This window comes from Panicum hallii, chromosome 5, assembly GCF_002211085.1.
Source record: "Panicum hallii strain FIL2 chromosome 5, PHallii_v3.1, whole genome shotgun sequence".
NCBI classification, from domain to species: domain Eukaryota; kingdom Viridiplantae; phylum Streptophyta; class Magnoliopsida; order Poales; family Poaceae; genus Panicum; species Panicum hallii.
This window is the reverse complement of record NC_038046.1, coordinates 21,150,643-21,156,642: the sequence shown is the minus strand read 5'-3', so window position 1 is coordinate 21,156,642 and position 6,000 is coordinate 21,150,643. Positions and strand designations below refer to the sequence as shown.

General features: G+C 39.4%; 1 pseudogene; it reads right to left on the bottom strand.

Moving 5' to 3' along the window:
* Positions 1 to 335: 335 nt before the first annotated feature.
* Positions 336 to 2,985, bottom strand: LOC112892553 (annotated as a pseudogene).
* Between the last annotated feature and the right edge of the window lie 3,015 nt (positions 2,986 to 6,000).

The window sequence follows — 6,000 nt, the reverse complement described above, 5'->3', positions numbered from 1 at the left end:
CTTAGGGAAGAAGTTTCGAGTTTTTCTTTCGAGTCCAAAACTTTTTAAATTGTTCTTAAAAAGTTTTGAACAAATTTGTTGTTATTAGAAGAAAACTATGACAACCAAATATCCCCTTGGGTTGGCTGTATGCTCTCTACAATAGCAACTGCCAATGGCAGCCGTGTGGCAGTGTTCAAATTCTGAAGCAACAGTTCTGAAATAACAGTATGACTACACCCAACTTATTTTGAGTTCTGACATATAGTTTCAATTCTGTTTTGCCGATCTTCTATTTCCACATCTGGTACTGCATTGATCTAACCTTGTGTTTTGAGAACTGATGCTGCTGTTCCTTATTCCTCCAGATCCAAAGCAGCATTTCTGCCATCATCTCCTTGCGCGCTCATAGCTACTTGTTCGATTCTCTTTCCCCATAGTACATTATACAGACCACCAACCATTAGAGCTCCACTTATCACACTGCATATGAACAGCACAGTATGGCAATATGACATTGCGCATCAGAAAAACAGATTCCAACCAATTTGCTACTGTCGAAACAGGTAAAGCTCATTTATGCCGTGAAGTGACTAGAATAAACACACCTCCCCAGTGTGACTGCTTCTCCTATGAGGATTGTCAGGATGATAGTGAATACCAGTGTCAATGGTACAGTCATGGACAGGAATACAGGCCCCCTCATGTCAACTAACCAAACTTGCAGGTAGCACAAAACTGCAAGTGTTATGCCCTGCAAAGTCAGTAAAAAAAGAAACATAAGAAGCTTAAAAGTAACAGTTTCCAACCACTGTTGTTCCATTTCAACCGGTGATCTTTACCAAGCCAGTGGCAGTTTTTCAAATATTTTGCCAGTTACTGTACATTTTGCTGGAAGGACAATGAACTCAATAGAACAGCACTGGAGTAGCACATTCTACAGGAAGACATATATTCACTTCTGTAATGGCTAAATCCATAAATGTTTAAAAACAAAAAGCTCGAGATATAGCTCTGCCATATATTCATGATCCATAAATAGAGGGATCTTATACTTACACAATAGATTAAGCCATCAGAAAAGACTGAACAGTTGCAAAGACTATATGGAGCGTTGTGTTCAGCAGCTTAGATGGATATTCCCCAAACAGATGTCCCTATGAAGTACCGTGCAGGTTAGATTTTAGAGCAAACAAAAATGCAATGCAAACCAACACATGCGTTATTGCATAAGTGCATGCTAAGAGAGCAAGAGGTGCATACCTGAAGTACAGCCCACAGAGCCCACATTGCAGCCGCAAAAGATTGCAAGATGACTCCCAATATCCATTTCCTTTCAGAATTAGTACCACCATGACTTGTGTGATGGAAAAGACGGTGATGGATGAAAGATTTCAGCTCAGGTCCCTGGTACAATGCAAGTACAGTAACACCAACAGAACAAAGCACCAAGCCAGAAACTTTAACAACCCCATGGGATCTCTTTAAGTTCAAAGACTCCATCCTACAAAATTTAGAGCAGAAATACTCAAAGCTCCATGAAAGTCTAGTCTCACTAATCTACTATGTTCATTGAATACCTCACAACTTACAAAAGTTTAGTCTTTATTACACCTTCAAAAGTCTCACCTCAAGCCTTCGACATTCTTTTTAGAAGAAATTTCAGCTAAACAAGGGGCCTCACGCAGTGTCCAGAATATTACTTAGCAGTGGAGGGGATAAAATTGGATCCTTTCTTACCTCCATTCTGGTAGCTACTCCAGTTTTTAAATAGATATTCCCTTTTTTCTAGCCTTCTAGGCAATGAGTTATTGAACATATATGGTCTCATCCTAGTAATCAGTAGAGACACAACACAACTACACAGGTGTTATTGAACATATATACAAGTTAAATATGTACAAATATTAGAAAATTAACAATTACTAAAACCAGTATATGCCACAGTTGATTAAGTAGTTCTATTAGCAACCTAAACAAGAGAATGGATGAAAAAAAATCTGTTGTCCACACCTTTCTGAGAAAACAGCAATTTCCGTGGAAAATATTACCTGAATAGGACAGCCAAAAAGAAAGTAAAAACTGGCACAAGATTTATTACAGCAGAAGCAGATGTTGCTGAAACGTAATTGAGGCCAATGTACGATATGACCGTAGAAGCAGACAACCTGAGCAAATAGAACAAGAAGATTGTTAACGAAATTGCATTGTTGCCAGCTGACAAAATTATTATGTTCGCACTTCAGGGAGAAAATGACACTATAACTACTTGACATAACTATTAGCTTGTCTGTGTGCAATGGTTGGCATGGACATACATTGTGAAACAGGAGTATCAATGAATATGTTAGCAGTTATAAGTGGTAAAGACTGGACCACCATGAATGAAGTCCATGCGGTGTGTAATACTTCATTCAGTTTGCTGAAACCAAATTTAAGGGAAGATTTGAAAGGAAATATGCTGAGAAAAATAAATTATTTGCTCCAAAGCTACACATGCATGCCAATAAGAAGTTCAAACAGATAATGTTTGGACAACAACTACAAAGTGACACCATGCAGTAATAACAAATCCAAGTAAGAGTTTATCAGGCTAAGAGTATATTTCAGTTAAGTATGCACACTTGAACATCATCATAGAAAAACACTTCATCCAAAGACCCATTTCATAGAAAGAAAATACATCTAAAACAGTTGTACTTTGACATACCCGTATAATGCATGCACAAATAGCTTAAGAGACTTTGAATGACAGTGGTGGGGCAGTTTTTCTGCAAAAATAAACTCAGCACATCCTTCCATAAATGACATCCAAGCAAATAAGCCACAAATTTGCATACCTTTCAAATGCAACGGCAAGGGGCAGCAAGAGCACACTAGCTATCAGAAACCTGTAAAAAACAAGACCACATGCACTTGGCTAAAAGCAATTTTGGTGAGTATGTTCGTGACTCCATAAATAAGTCTTAGAAAAAATGAAACAGCATAAGGAGCTACAGTTCCCATTTCTGTTGTTTGTTAGAACTTCAAAGAAGACTACTTCAATACCGCTGGTTGGGCATCAGGAATTTTGCACCAGACATTTGGTTAGTTCAGATATGTCGACATCCACTCAAAGGAAATATATTCAATGTAGGGACAACTTGCTTCAATAATAGCTAAAATTATAACTAAAGTTACTGAAAGTTATTGTAGCTCCAGTAGGTTGGTAATATGTAAGCTTTGCATGAGCTATAATTTACACAGCTTGGCCCACCTAGTTATGCAACAAACAAGATGCCTCAGCCCCAATCTACATGAATATTAACAGAAACGTGAGGCAACCTCCCTTGATTACCGACATGTGGAAAAATCTCTAGAAGAAATACGAGTCAAGTGCACTAGCAGATCGATTCATTTTAGGGTTTCCAGTCAGTCAGAAAACACAGTAGAAGTTTCAATGCTAGATGCCAATTCAATGAAAACCATTAAACATAGCAGCATGTTTTCTTATACATATTGGATAAAACAAAATAATCAAATTTCAACATTCGGTACGGTTGATAAAAGAAATGTAATACACATATAAGTAAACTAATTTATTCTGCATAGAATAATAAATAAAATTCAAAAGTAGCAGCTCCCCGTACAAATATGGTAACTGCTCGCCTGCAGTTTAGTTCAACACCAAAATGAATTTATATTTCTCAGGAAAGTGTTTCCGGTGATTCCAATTTTCAACAGTAATATCCAAAATGCTCAACAATTCATTTCAGATTAAATATTACTAAATTAATAAAATCGAGTTCACCTACTGCTGCCGCAGTTTATTTTCTAACCTTAACTAAATGCCCATTACTTGGTATCCTCAGTTACTAAAATTTGGTACACATAACATCACAATGGTGTTTATGCCACATTGTCTGTTGACATCATTCGGCATTAGCATATTCTTATTCTTTTAAATAAAAAGGAAAAAGAAAAGTATACTACTTGAGTACTTGTGTTCAGCTATGAGCAAGAGCAAAGGACTAGAGAGAAGACAAGGCTTTTAGTTATTTCTGATATGTGTTCTTCTGACTGAACACCCACCTGGCAAATTTGGTGGCCCAGCAGCCAATGTGACAACCACAATTTAATGTAACAATAAACATTACTGAATATGAGGATAGAGATTAGACGACAGCAACAGTCAAGGGGGCTAAATTGATTTCTTTCCCTTGCATAAAAAGATGGTCTATCTCTTTCAGAAGTTCTTTCAGTAGCCACAATTGAAGTAAACTTTTGTGCAGGTAGGAGGAATTAGTGAGGCATCAATGGGTTAGACGTGGAAAAGCAATTGGGAAGCAGTTAAAGACAAGCAGCAAAGTGGTTATAGGAGAAATGAGATCAGCAAACCTTTTTCCTTTTGCCATTTAAAGAGCAATAATTTCACTGTTGCACCTTTGTGATTATTAAAAAACAAAGTGGACAAATTCATAAGCAATGTGTTTAGTGGTACAGTAGTGTCTACTTTCATCAAGCCTCCAAATTTATGTGGTTCATACGAATTACTTTTCCCGGGCCAATATACAATCACAATCTGTACTACTAAGTCTGTATATGTACTGCTTAAAAGTTTCAGTTGGTTGTGATTTCGTACCCCCTTAAGGCGTTGTTCGGTTAATCCCGGATTGGGAAGGATTGGAGGGGACTGATTCCCAAGCTGACTTGGGATTTAATTACCCCCAACCCCCGCCCCCCACCCACACACACAATCCCCTTGGAGAGGGGATTAACCAAACAAGGCCTAAACAGGGTCTGTTCTACCAATTCTTAAGTGTTGGGTTTACAATATTAAAATGATACCAAGACTGCCAGAACGTGCCCAGTGTTCTCCAGAACCTTGTGGCAGAAACTCCTTAATTTATATTAGCCCAGCGTCAATTACTAACAAGATTACATCCAAACAGAGCCAAAAAATAAAAAAGAAAAGAAAATCAATGTAGACCTCATTAGTGTAAATAGCACATAGAAAAACTCAATTTTCTTTACGCTTCACTTTCACCTAGGAATGAACTACATCGTGTTTTACTAGATTTCTTTACGCTTCACTTTCACCTAGGAATGAACTACATCGTGTTTTACTAGAGAAAATCTGGTAAAAATTACCCAAATCAGTTTTAAGATTGAACCTTTTGGCACAAACATAATCAGACCCCTGTGGATCAACAATGGGGCAGTTCATTTATGACCTTTTCCTGTATCCAGGCTGAAGATTCTCCATTGCAGACCCAGTCACCAACCAGTGCTCGCATCCTCAGCAACTACTGGAAAGAAAGCTCACACCGAGAACTCTGCGGTAACAAAGATTGCAAGGATCATATACCAACACTCTCATTGAGAGTGAAGATGACACTAGAAGTTGCGAATTTTCTGGATTTATTTCTCAAACTCTACCACAATGCCATGCCCTCCAAGGGGTTGGAGATACATACTTATAGGCTACTAGCCAGCCAAGAATATGCTAGATGCTAGTCTAAGATGCCAAACTAGATGCAGTCCAAGATGCTGAGAAAACCACCCTGCCCACAAAGACCAAGTACAGAGACTTATTCCCATCATTCTCCCCCTAAGTCTTGTGCGTCATCTTGTGGGAAATCTGGACCATCCCGATCTTGGAGCAGAGCTCCAGGAACCTGATCCCCCCAAGAGGCTTGGTGAGCAGGTCTGCAAGCTGGTCCTTGGTGTTGATGTAGCTTGCCTTGATGCTTCCTTCCTCCAAACAGCCTCGGATGAAGTGGTACCTCACTCGGATGTGCTTGCTCCATTCATGGAAAACGGGGTTCTTTGCCAGGGCCAGAGCGGACTTGCTGTCCACTCGGAGATCCACCGCTCTAATGTCTCTGCCGAGGAGATCACCGAGCAGTCGAGCGAGCCAGATCGCCTGAGTCGAAGCGGTGGAGGCCGCGATGTACTCGGCCTCGCAGCTGGACAGAGCTACCACCTGCTGCTTGACCGACTGCTAGCTGTCGAGGCACTTGCCAAGGAAGAAGAGGATCC